Source organism: Marmota flaviventris, chromosome 3 (assembly GCF_047511675.1).
Source record: "Marmota flaviventris isolate mMarFla1 chromosome 3, mMarFla1.hap1, whole genome shotgun sequence".
Classification (NCBI taxonomy): Eukaryota; Metazoa; Chordata; class Mammalia; order Rodentia; family Sciuridae; genus Marmota; species Marmota flaviventris.
Genome location: NC_092500.1, coordinates 84,348,741 through 84,363,239, shown reverse-complemented (window position 1 = coordinate 84,363,239; position 14,499 = coordinate 84,348,741). Strand labels below are relative to the sequence as shown.

General features: G+C 34.5%; 1 protein-coding gene across 2 annotated transcripts in view; it reads right to left on the bottom strand.

The window, feature by feature from the left end:
• Positions 1–14,499, bottom strand: part of Itpr2 (inositol 1,4,5-trisphosphate receptor type 2) — a 481,279-nt gene that overhangs the window by 439,459 nt on the left and 27,321 nt on the right. The gene's annotated exons all lie outside the window — the stretch shown is intronic.

The following is a 14,499-nucleotide window of genomic DNA, read 5'->3' as shown; positions in this document are numbered from 1 at the left end:
AATAGTCAAATGAATAAACTGCCTTTAGTAGTCATAAAAGCAGCATGTTTAATCCCTGTTAAAATATTTACAAAAAGCCACTTTCTAGTTTGATTCCAAAAGGGAGAAGTCATATCTCTGAATTGTGAGATGTGAGTCTCCTGTTCACAGAGAAAGATCTAACTACCAAAGACTCATTAGCTCATCTCCCATGGACTAACTAGTGGGATTATTTAGGTTTTTTTCCAGAAAATTGTGAGAATACATGTGAATTAGTTACACACATGTGAATTTATTTGAAGGACACTTTTTTCTTTTTCCTTTTAACTTTTTTTTTTTAAGTATTTGACTTGCTATCATGCAACAACTCCAGCACAGAATAAACCCCTTGAAATAGGATGATTAACCAAATAAAAATGAAACTTTTGGTTCATAGTTGCAGACACTTCCTAAATCACCACATTTTTCTATGGGATTCAATTTCCACAAAGTAAAACACTAATTTGGTCAAGTAGTACTGTTTTTCTTTGATTTCTTTTCCCATATATACTTCATTTATGCTAGTTCACTAAAATGTGGTTTTACATGAGCTGCCAGGCATGCAAGAAATTCCTTTTAAGAGTCTTTAGAAACTGTTTTCTTAGAAACAGGAAATCACATTGGATCAAGAGAAAACAAATCCAAACCTCCGTGATGTCCAAGTGCAGTTTGTAATATTGAATCTGAAAGACTTCAAACAGTTCTAAGAATATCACCACATAATTTAAATAAAAACGCTGTGAAGGAAAGGTCAGCTTTTCTAATTAGCCAAGATGCGTTAAGAATTCAAAACACAATGATAAAAGAATCATAGTCTTATTTAGAGCACATAAAAATTACATAAAAGACATTAACACTCCACTCATCCTTCGTGCCTGCCATTCCTACAGAAATACAGGCTCCCACCAAATGCCACAGAGACCCCCACATGAATGGACTAGACTTCAAGAGAAATGGGAACTAAAGCTATAAATCAGATCACAGTGCACTTATGTAAACACTTGTGTCTATCCTCAATTACTGATAGCCTAGATAAAACCATAATAATGAAGAGTGACTCTAATTCTAAGAATTTGCCATTCCTTATACACAAACTTGTATGAGAATCACAAAGGTAATCATTTCATTCTTCGGATTTGGTGACTTGGAAATGAGTTTGGAAAGAACGGAAAGGGGTGGGGGTCGGAAGAAGCAAGGAGAGTAATATATATATTACAATTGTACAAGTCTTATGTCTGTTATAAGACTTGTACAATTGTTGATATTAAAAGCCAAAGAGGATTTCACTTACAGTTGTTTGAATAATTTCTACAATATCGCCAACCACCTCTTCCTGAATATCTCCAGGACCAGTATTTATATACCATCCTTTTGCACTACTAATCTTATAAATAGCACTCTATCTTTCCCATCACAGTACTTGTCACATTTTTTATAACTTTTGGTCTTGTTTACTATTATGTCCTTGGCATGTACTAGACTGAGTTACAGTAGGTACTAAATAAGTATTTGTTAAATGAATAAACAAGTCAGTGAATAATTGATCATTTGCTACCCATTTAACTTCTAGTTCTTCTGGAACTACATAGTATAAGTTTTTCTGAGATGAACAAGCCTATTTCTTCCTTATATTGATATCAACCGAGGAGCTCAACTTCCTTCCATCTATACCAACTGTTTAACATCCTCCTTAAAGATACTATCCACATGAGGCCAGATGCTCCCCTCCCTGAAGAAGTACAGGGTACAGAAGACTATTCCTCCTTTCACCTTTCACCCCTACACTAAGCTTAGAGTGATTTTTTATTTTTTTTTTAATTTTAATTTTTTTTTTTTTTTTGTACCAGGGGTTGAACCCAGGGGCACTTAACTTCCAAGCCACATCCTCAGCCCTTTTTTTATATTTTATTTAGAGTCAGTAACTTGCTGAGTTGCTTAGGGCCTCACTAAATTTCTGAGGCCCAACTTGAACTCAAAATTCTCCTCTCTGCCTCCAGAGCCACTGGGATTACAAGTCTGTGCCACCAAGCCTGGCTATAGTGAGGCATTCTAAGTTTAAAGTAGCTTCTGTGAGCAGTCAAGGCCTACATCTGACTTTCATTAGATTTACAGCCACACAATAATTCCGGGTCATTTTCATGTAACTACTGATATGCCAGGTTCTCTCACCCACCTATGAGGCAGTTAAATTTTATAATCTAAGGAAAATAATTATGACAAGCAAAAAAGGATAAATGTAAAAATCAACCTTTGGCCTATGAGTAGAAGTCATTTGAAAAACATCAATATCTATTCCATCCCTACCTAATTCACTTACAGTACCTGGCAAGATTATTATCCATTTTAATCACTCATAAGAAGTGTTTCCCAAATTTGGCCAACTGGATGAAACACTTGAGGAATTTAATAATAATGATAACAATTTTTGTTCTTTGTCCAGATCCATCAAATCAAAATTTCTAGGAAAGGGGACTGAGAATCTATTTTTTCTGACCTTACTTAACTGGTTTAGAGTTATCTGTTCTGGACTCCCATAATAGATTATCCTATAAAAATAGAATGTATCATATTCCATCAAAATTCATACATATAACACTATAAGTTATAAGCTCCAAGAGAGACCATTTTTGCTTACAATTATATGCCCATCTCCAAATAATATGGAGATAGCCTAATAGTAGATAAAGGGAAAGATCAGAAATATTTCCCATCTATATGTGTCTCAGAAAATTACCCAAAATGTCATATCTTGAAAAGGGTCAAGATAATCTGTTCTAAATGATGATTTCTCATATAACCCCTTTCAACCCATTATATCAATTCAGTTTTAATGGGCTGCATTTAGTTTTCACATGACTATGCATTAGCAAATTAGCCATACAGGTAATTACAATGATAGCATAAAACCTAAACCTGTCACTGAAACTCCCCTAACATAAATGTGTTTTCCTTATATCTATCTTCTCTTCATAAATCATAACTGATTGAATTATTCATTCACTTCAGTTTACAGGAAGGAAAAACATCAACATTTGGAGCTTCCAAAGTATTATGAGAATTTATTAGCTTTTTCAAATGATGTTATACATAAGTATGAATAAAAATGTAAATCAAATTTCAACTGGACAGAAGAAAAAAGTTTAAACTACTGTAAGATGCATAGCATCTGTATGAAATTTGTGTTTATGCATGAAATTCAAGTTGACTACACCTAACACTTTGGTTTTAAAAAAAAAAAAAAATATATATATATATATATATATATATATATATATATATATATTAGTTGTAGTTGGACACAACACCTTTATTTCACTTGTTTATTTTTGTATGTGGTGCTGAGGATCAAACCCAGGGTATTGCACGTGCAAGGCAAGTGCTCTACTGCTGAGCCACAACCCCAGCCCAACACTTTGTTTAAAATAAAGTGTTCCATTAATTATTTTTACAAATATCAACAGTCAAGAGAAAATGCATTTTTTTATTTTCTTGGTTTTGTGGTTTAGGATATTCTACTGCTGTCCATATTAAAAAACTTAATTGCAATCCAACCTCAATCCTAGCTTCAAGCTTCAGAACTGAAATTTATCCTTTAAACATCTTCAAGTTCCACTTGTTCATTTCCCAGATGGGAAGTTCTACCCTGAATTCCTACAGCAACTTTAAGAGTATTTTCTAATTTACAAGATAGTCTGAAAGTATGTCAGATACTTTAGTCTTATCCTCTCAATCAAATAATAATTATAGATGCTTCTTAACTTGTGGTGAGGTTATGGCCAGATAAACACATCATAATTTGAATATATCAAAAGTCAAAATGTGATGAAAACAGCTAACCTACTGAGCAACACAGCTTAGCAGTACAGTACACTGTGCAGTATGGGTTGTTGAACCTCATGATTTCATGGCTGATGGGGAGCTACAGGGTGTATGAGACCACACTGATAGCCCAGGAAAAGATCATAATTCAAAACATGATGAATGGTTTCCAGGGCTTTCAACCAAAGTAGGCAAAAAATTCTAATTAAAATTATCATTATCTCCGAGACCAACTATCAGTCTATCACTCACTGATTACATGTCAAGTGCCGCTCTATATATTTATATGCATTACACTAAATTCCAGACTTGCAAGGCATTTTCTTCCTCCAGATTAGAGAGATCAAATGATATGGCCAAGATGATAACTCAAGAAAAGATCTGTACTCAAATCCATAAGACCAAAGACATTTCTCCTTTCTTCCATTCTATTAGGTCAAATTTGAATTCTCTTGTACATTGTACATGCATGGTAAAATAAGGGAGATGTAGCAGACACTCAAAATTTTTTACTGAAGTGCTGATTGACTTCCACTGATATCAATTCCAACTTTAAAAATTTCACAATCCTATAATTCCATTTTTACAGTATCTATAAAATTAGAAAGCAGTAGTTATACTTAAGTATACCATTCATTAATTTGCATAAAGCCTTACTAATTTCTGTCATGTAAAGACACCCAACAGCAAAACACATCCAGGTAGGGCTGGACATTGTGGTGCATCCCAGCTCCTTGGGAGGCTAAGGCAGAATAATCACAAGTTTAAGGCCGGCCTGGGTACCTTAGCACAATTCTCATTCTCTCTCTCTCTCTCTCTCTCTCTCTCTCTCTCTCTCTCTCTCTCTCTCTCTCTCATACACACACACACATGCATTAAGGTAATGAAGATGACTGTTAAATGATGTTAGGACAATTTATTATTCATAATCCTTTCTTCACAGTACACATAAAAAGCCAATGCCAAGTGGGCTAAAGCCTTTAATATGATAGTAAAAACTATTTAGAAGAATAGGGTTGGGGTTGTAGCTCAGTGGTAGAGCACTTGCCTAGCATGTGTGAGGCACCAAGTTCAATTCCCAGCACCATATATAAATAAATAAAATAAAGGTTCATTGACAATTAAAACAAAATTTAAAAATAAAACTAATCTATTCAGAAAAACAGATGGGTGATAATTGTCATAAGAAGGGAAAAATTAACTAAGCCAGACCAAAACTAAGAAACGACTGATATATTTGTCTACATTAAAACTAAAAACTTCTAGCCAGGCACATTGGTGCCCGTCTGTAATCCCAGTGGCTCAAGACACTGAGGCAGGAGGATTAAAATTTCAAAACTAGCCTCAGCAATTTAGTGAAGCCCTAAGCAACTAAGCAAGACTCTGTCTCTAAGTAAAATTTTTTAAAATGGATAGGGATGAGGTTCAGTGATGAAGTGCCCCTGGGTTCAATCTCCAGTACAAAAAAAAAAAAACTAAGAAGTTCTATCCACCAAGACTGTATACCAAGAGACAGAAAAGTCACAAGGCTACCACCACACTTGTGCATTTGTACATTAAACAAAGGTGGCAGCTTACTAACTAAATTCTGAATCTTGGTCTGTGCTCCACTGTAGAAGCCATACACAGCAGCAGAAGCTGTGACTGTGCAGATGGAGTGGTATGTTTGCACAAGAGAACACTGTGCAGCCTACATAGGCAACTCTTTTTAGTTCATACAAAGAAGCCATAAATACTAACAGTATCCTTTAACACACAAGTTACAAAGTAAGAGAGGATATTTGCTACAAAGGCTTCCTAAGAGGAATTTAAAATAATGTCTAAGAATCAATTTTAAAAAAGAAAAAGAAAAATACAAAAAAATCATGAACAATTTTTTGTTTGTTTTGAGGAAGCATTAATAGTCCTTAAGCATCTGATAAAATGTTCATCCTAATTACTAATCAGGAAAATGCAAATCAAGACAGCATTCATATGCAACAAACTGGCAAAAGATAAAGTTAATGTCAAATGTTAGCAAGTTTTTGAATCAATGTATACTTTCATTCACTACTGGAAGGAGTAAAAATTAGAACAAACACGTTTTTTAAAATATTTTTTCAGTTGTAGATGGACACAATATCTTCATTTTATTTATTTATTTGTTTATATGATGCTGAGGATTGAACCCAGTGACTCATGCATTCGAGGCAAGTGCTCAACCACTGAGCTACAACCCTACGCCAAGAAACACATTTTTTAAATGTGGTATTTAAAGTTGAACATGAGCATGTCTTCCCATTCAGCCTTTCCATTCCCAGTTTATATATGCCCTAGAGAAATCTTACAGATGTGCATCTGAAAACATGTACTGAAGTGTACAAGATAACACTGTTTATGATAGAAGAAACTGAAAAAACCCAAATGCCCATCAAATGGCAGCATGAATAAACTACAACTAAATGAATAACTTCATATAGTAGAAAACTATTTGAAAATGAATGAATTGCAGCAGGTCGCAACAACTCTTTAAAAAGCTCAAAAACATGAAGTTGAGCTTAAGAAAAGCAAGTCCCAAAATAATAAATGTTACATAATTCCATTTATAAAGAAAGTTTAAATAGGTTTTAAGACTAAACAACATATATTCTAGGAACATGCACAAATAATAAAAAAATTATAAAAAGTGCATAACTATCAGATTTTTAAGTAAATTTCTCAGAGTAAGCAAATTATTCCTTAGACTCCAGTCCCTTATTATTCCAACAATTACAAAGAAAATGCCACATGCTAGGTAAAATATGCTAGTTGTACTTTTTTCCTTATGAAGCCATAAATGGTATCTCTACATTGACTATATTGTGAAATAAGTGTGATATTTTCCTGATGTCTGTTTGTCAGATATATCTGACCCTTTAATATTTAATTTTTTTAGTTGTAAATGGACATAATACCTTTATTTTATTTTTATGTGGTGCTGAGGATTGAATCCAGTGCCCCACATGTGAGGCGAGCACTCTACTACCACTGAGCTACAATCCCAGCCCTGACCCATTTAATACTAAGTGACATAGTTTATTTCTAATAAAATGACTCTGAAGTGCATTTAAATAAAATGAAGGACAGAGTAGACCAGATATCCACAGCAGATGTTATTAAAAGCTTTTAGTAAGAAAGGGGGTTAAAAGGATGGATAGTTCTAAGCAAGATACAACTGCTTGTGAGAGTGTTTTCAGAACTTTACCCCAAATAACACTGTCTCCCACCTATCTGATTTGTACTGCTTGACTACATGAATATTTCCCTTGACTGTAATCTCCTGGCTTCTTCCCTAATCTGTCCTTCCTCCCTACCATCTCCCCACCATTCTGGCACACAGTTTGAATCCCTTCTTCACCTGATTTAGAAGTAACACTAGAATAGAAGGAAAGAGATGTGGTTTATGTCCTTGATCTGCATTAACCAGTTGTGTTGATGTTAGTTACTCAATCTCTCTGTGTCTCTGTTTTTTTTTTTTTTGTTTGTTTGTTTGTTTGTTTGTTTGAGCCAGCTGTTATATTTCTATGGTTTTTTGTTTCTCTGGTCCCTTTTTTTGTGGTAAGAGCGGGCCTGTGACATAATCCTTCAATAGCAAACGTTGACATTTATCATTGCACTCTTTCTATAGTTTGAAAGTTCAACTCACTAGCACATTTTTTAAGTTTATACATTTATTTTCTCATTATAAGCAAAATACTAACAAGTAATTACATTCCACTCATTCACCATAGTTTTTTAATTCATTATTTTTAAAAAATACTTAGTAATTTGGACACATTTCTTACTAGAAAATCTCAAGTTGCCCCAATAGGAATCATTTCCAGGCTGCAGATTCGTGTTTATATGACAATTTTCTCATAATTCAGAATAACATGACAAGCCATATTACAAATGTCCAATTTCACACTTTACAGGTCTTGTGGATATACCCCTTTGCAAAGCCACAAATAATTTAAAACATGCCAAAAGGAAAGTAATTTCATTGCAAAATTTTTTGCTAAAAAGTGTTCTAAATTGTAAATGTAAAACAGATGCAATACACCAAATTCACTCATGGCTGTTCTCTGATTTTACCTACCCATGGTTACAAGAGTTAGATTCATACTTGTTTGCCATTCAAAAGGTGTGATTTTTAAATTTAAACCAATAAAATTTATCATTATCTTCTCCTTTGAGATGAGTACCATATGGACTACAAAGATGATGCTTGTGTATTAATATTTTCTACAAATTATTGCAAGAAGTAGTCACTCTTTGAAGCAATTTTTTGCAGCAATTATATTCAAAATATGAAACTCACCAGAAAAATCTAAATTGCCTATAGCCTTTCAAAGAAACATATATTTCAAACATGATTTCAGAAAAGATTTGCCCCTAAGTTTTGAAAGCTTAAAGTCCTAATCCAAGCCTGGCATGGTAGCACGTACCTGTAACCCCAGCCACGCAGCAGGCAGGAGAATCACAAGTTCAAGGCCAGCCTCAGAAATTAGCAAAGCCCTTTCTCAAATAAAGATTAAAAAGAACGAGGGGTGTAACTTAGTGGTAAAGTCCCCTGGGTTTAATCCCTCATACCAAAAAAGAAAAAAAGTCCTGATCCTGCTAAAGAAAAAAAAATCATGACTTTTTTTTCTAGGTTTTTCCTTCTCCATCTAATAACTTCCTTTTCTTGACCTTCTGTCTATCCCCTGCCTCCTCTCCTCCTCAATCTCTTTGAACCCAGTACTGTTGCAAGCCAGTTGGTTAAGTATTTTGTCCTAGCCTGTTTATTACAGTTCCCTTGAAAGCCAAAGCATTTGCAAAGTACCTCAGAATATGAATGGGCATCCATAGACGGTTGAGATCAATTATTTAGTTATGGCTGAGCTGACCTTAACTCACTTCTCAATTATTTACAAAGAGCTAGAAAAATCACTGGTGCTGATAAAATGACTCACTAGGCAAAGTTCAGGTGTAGATGTTTACTACTACTAGACTGTCATTACTATCTGAGTTTTTGCAGCAATTTACAGGAGAAAAGGCCATAAAATTCAGAAATTCACTGTGCCACTCTCCTCCTCCCAGGAGAAACACCTCCCTCATTTCAGGGTTCTGCCTGCTTTGGGGTCCTCCAGTGCCTAAGCACAGATTTTGGTTTTTTTGTTTTGTTTTGTTTCCATTTTGTCTACAGTTTATAGTGATCATACTGTAGATTAAATTCAAATGAATATGAACTTAAATATTTAAAACTTACTAAAAAAAAAAAAACAAGGAAATAAGCTAGTCATGAGTCAGCAAAAACAACAAATATTGTAATCATCAATGAAAACTATAAAATAGCTATCGTGAAATCCTTAAAGAAATGAAAGATTTTTTTTAAAGATCAAAGAGAAGGATCATAAAATGGCCAGATAAATTTGATAAAGAATTTCTAGAGATATAAAGAAAATTATTATGGAATAAATAGATGGGTTCAAGATAGTAAATTAGATACGGCTACTTACTAAGCTGGAAGATAGATCATAAGAAATTACTCAGAATGAAACAGATAACAAGAATAGAGGAGGGGCTGGGGCTCTAGCTCAGTGGCAGAGTGTCTGCCAAGCATATGTGAGGCACTGGGTTTGATCCTTAGCAAAACATGAAAATAAATTTTTAAAAAAAGGCATCTGTCCATCTACAACTACAAAAAAAATTGAAGAATAGAGGAAATAGAAAAGATAGGTTAAAAGCTATAAAGGGTAGGATGACAAAGTTATTCACATGTCATTAACATCTCAGAAGGAGGGAACATGGGATGGAAGAGGCAATATAGGAAGAGATAATGGCTGAGAATTTCCATAGGTAATGAAAAATGTGAATCCACAGAAATAGAAAATACAATATATTCCAAGAAACAGACATTTTTTGGGGCGTAACTGGGAATTTAACCTAGGGGTGCTTTATCACTGACTTACATCCCCAGCCCTTTTTATTTTTTCTATTTCAAAACAGGGTCTCGCTGAGTTACTTTGAGCTAAATTGTGAGGCTGGCCTGAAACTTGCAATCCTCCTGCCTCAACCTCCTAAGTCCCTGGGATTACAGTTGTCAGCCAACATGCCTGGCAAAATAGATATATTTTTTTAAAAAAAACTGCACATATTGAAAAAAATACAAAGCAACAAATGTAGAGAAGGTGTTTAAAGCAGCCCAAGGGAAACCCATGGCAATTAAATGGACAGCAAATGTCTCAGAATCTGCAAAACACCAGGAGATAGAAAAGGTGAGAAAAAGCTGGTAAACATGTGAATTAACCTAAACATAGCATAAAAGAATGACAAGAACTACTCACATAAAGGGTTAAAAAGAACAGCACTGAAATACCAACAGCAGCATATGAGTAGAAAGGGAATGAACAGAGTTAAACAGCCTCTGGTTCCGAATTGTACAAGATGACTTCAAATATCAATTAACTTAATACAGCGTAAAAATGTTTCCCAATCCAACTTTATTAAGGCATAATCAACTAATAAAAATCATACATATGTTTACAATGTACACATGACATTTTGACATTTGTATACATTGTGGAACGATTAAATCAAGCTAATTCATCTATTACTTTATACTCAATTTTTGTGGTGAGACACTAAAAATCCACTAGCTCAGCAATTTCAAGTACATGATACGTTATTATTAATGTATATAGTCACCACACTGTAGCTTGGTGCCCCATCCTATCCAACTGAAATTCTGTATCTTTTGATCAATATCTCCCCATTTGCTCTCCAATGCCTTCCAGTCCCTGGCAACTACTATTCTCTGCTTAAGGGGCTGTAGCTCAGTGGCAGAGCGCTTGCCTAGCACATGTGAAGCACGGGGTTCAATCTTAACACCATATAAAAAAATAAGCAAATTTTTAAAAAAGTCCTGATGTCCATCTACAACAACAAAAATTTTTTTAAAAAAAAAAGAACAACTTTTGTAGATTCCATGTATAAGTGAAATTTCACGGTATTTGCCTTTCTATGCCTGGCCTATTTCATTCAGCATAATGTCCTCTAGATTCATCACTGTTGTCAAAAATGACAGGATTTCCTTTCTTTTTAAATGCTGATTAACATTCCAGTTTGTGTGTGTGTGTGTGTGTGTGTGTGCATGCGCGCTCACACATGCATGTGTAAAACATTTTCATTATCCATCCATCAATCAATGAACACTTAATTTGTTTCTATGCCTTGACTACTGTGAATACTGCAGTTAACATGGGCATGTAGATGTCTTTAGGCATAACCATTTCATTTCAGCACCCAAAAGTGAAACTACTGAATTATATGGTAGTTCTATTTGAATTTTTTTAGAATCCTCTACAATGTTTTCCATAATAGCTATACTAATTTACGTTTCCACCAATAGTGTACAAGGTTTCCCTTTTCACCCTTGCCAATGTCTTATCTCTTGTCATTTTGATAATAGTCATTCTAATAGGTATGAGGTAATATCTCGTTGTGGTTTTAATTTTCATTTCCCTGATGATAAGTAACGTTGAACAGCTTTTTATATATTTCTTGGTCATCTATATTGCTCCTTTTGGAAAATATTCAGTCCTTTGCCTAAAACAAACATAATGAAATTAATTTTTTTAATTTAATTCATCACATAAAAGACAGATTTTCAATAGGATAAAAAAATCCAGTCACATGGTATTCACAAGACTCATACCTAGAACATAAGGACATACTAAGAAAAGAAAGGTGTGGTAGCAGTTATAACATCAGAAAAATAGTCTAAAAGAAAAAAGTCTTATTCCATACTTTAAAAAGCCATTATATAATGAGAAATAGTTCAGTTTCCTAAGAAGATACAAAAATTCTAAATTATATATAAAAGTCCCAAAATGTTTACAACAAAACTGATAAAACTACAGGGAGAAATTAACAAATACACTATCGCAGTGGCAGATTTCAACACACTTCTCAATTAGTGATAGGGCAAAGAGACAAAAATTAGTAAGGATGAATGCTTTAAAACATATTTAACAAGGCTGATCTAATGGACATACAACAACAAGTGGTAATACATAAAACTCAGCAACTGGAGAAAATATGTTCTTAAGCATGAACAGAACCTTAATATACCAGTTCCCTTAATTGTTTCCAGACTGTATGGTTTTCATATTCCCACTCTGTCTCTAAAATATAACCTAAACTTACAGGTATGGATTTTTTAAAAGTGGTGTCCTCTTGGATTACACTTAACTAAAACCTCACACTCCACATCAATGTTTATAGCAGCACAATTCACAATAGCTAAACTGTGGAACCAAATTAGATGCCCTTCAATGGATGAATGGATAAAAAAAAAATGTGGCATATATACACAATGGAATATTACTCAGCAATAAAAGAGAATAAAATCATGGCATTTGCAGGTAAATGGATGAAGTTAGAGAAGATAATGCTAACTGAAATTAGCCAATCCCCAAAAAACAAATGTCAAATGTGTTCTTTGATATAAGGGGCCTGATTCATAGTGAGATAAGGAGCAGGAGCATGGAAGGAATAGACAAACTCTAGATAGGGCAGGGGGCAGGAGGGGAAGGGAGGGAGCAAGGGGTTATTAATGATGGTGGAACATGATGATCATTATTATCCAAAGTACATGTATGAAGACATGAATTGGTGTGAATATACTTTGTATACAACCAAAGATATGAAAAATTGTGCTCTATATGTGTAATAAGAATTGTAATGCATTCTGCTGTAACATATAAATAAAATAAATAAATAAAACCCCACACTCACTCATCCTCCAGAAGCATGGGGTCTCCTTTGATCCCACCATATCTGACATGCTGTCACCTTACAATATCACACTTCAAGGTGTTATTTAATCATATTAGACCTCCAGCTACATGTCTCCAATAACTAATAAGAGCCCTGGGGATTGCAACACTCTATTTGTAATTTTATAATACCCTGCACATATTTTGTATATAAGTGATATATAGTAAGTGCACCCCACATAATATCCCATACAGTGGTGTATAGTGAGTGCACAAAAAGAATTGTTGAATTAATTGTTACTTTAATAGATCAGAAAGATAAAGAAATCAAAATGCAAAAGACAAAAGGGAGTTGATGATGAAATAGTGGCTCTCTTGAAGCAGAATGTGTACCTAAATCACAGGAAGGAAAGATGGAGCAAGCAGTAATGATACAACAGATCATTCTTGGACCGTCTCCTGGGCAGACCATAAAGCAGCATTTAATTATGTATCCTGGAAGTGGGCAGGAAAAAGAAACCTCAAAAAATAATTCAGTCAGTAAGAGCTCCAAGGCAGAACAGAAGGAAACAGAACAGAACATTCGTTAGCAAAAACATTCCTTTCCTTTGAAATCTTCAAAGCACAATGCAATCGGTGATTAGGTCTGTGGCTGTAAGGACCTGCCTCTTCCCTGTTCCCTTCTTCAAAAAGAGATGAAAATGAGAACCAACTACCACTTCCCGATCGATTAGACATGAAAGAGAAATATTACTAGGAGGAGAGTACTGACAAGAGGAGTTCCTTGGCCAGAAAAACCTCTGACAACTACAGACCAATTCCCACAATCATTACAGCGTGAGAAAGAAATTTGGAGGGGTATTAAAGTTACCTCGTTAAAGCTACAAGCAGATGACTCGTTTCTGGGTGGATCAGAAGCCAGACTGTGTTTAAGAACTATCAGAAAAGGAAGAACTCAGAACAAAACAACTCCCATTCTCACATAAATCCTTCAGAGACAGGGGCTGGGGTTGTAGCTCAGTGACTGAGTGCTTGCCTCACATGTGTGAGGCTCTGAGTTGATCCACAGCACCACAAAAATAAATAAATAAATAAATAAATAAGGATATTGTGCTCATCTACAACTTAAAAATTTTTAAAAATAAATAAATAAATCCTTCAGAGACAAAGCCTCCAGTATTTAATTAACAGTAGCTAAATGTGAATAAAGATGGGTTTTAAAAAATACAGTTGTCATGCTAAAGTCTTACCTATAATTGGTACAAAATGAATATGAAGAAAATAATCCCAGACTTGTTTATGCTAATGGTGAGAGTCTAATTGTGGCTGGAATGACAGATATACCCTTCTGCAGCATTTTAATTGGAGAACAAAGTCCTCTTTTTCTGGGATGGAGTAAAAGAATCCTTACCAGAAAATAAAGAAGAACCCACATGACCTGAGAGCAAAACCAACTAAGGCAAATAAAGATAAATAAAAACAAGGAAAATCTCATAGTTGGAAAGAGCTTCAGTGTTACATTGAATTAAATTCTCCCTGGCTTTTAGGCTAGACAAAATTTATTTTTTCCAACCCCTAAAAGCAGAAATAGTAGCACACTTAAAGCAGAATTTGTAACTAATTATAAGAAATGAATGTATCTATAAATGTAAAATGGTCCTTAATTCTAATCCTTCATTCTTCAGACAGTGATCATAGCAATAGGGGAATGTTCATGAAAAGAAATATTGGCTTCCTACAAAATAAGCAAAAGTGGGATGCCAGGCATGGTGGCGCATGCCTGTAATCCTAGTGATTTTGGGTGGCTGAGGCAGGAGGATCGCAAATTCAAAGCCAGCCTCAGCAACTCAGTGAGGCCCTAAACAACTTAGCAAAACCCTGTCTTAAAATAAAAAATAAAAAG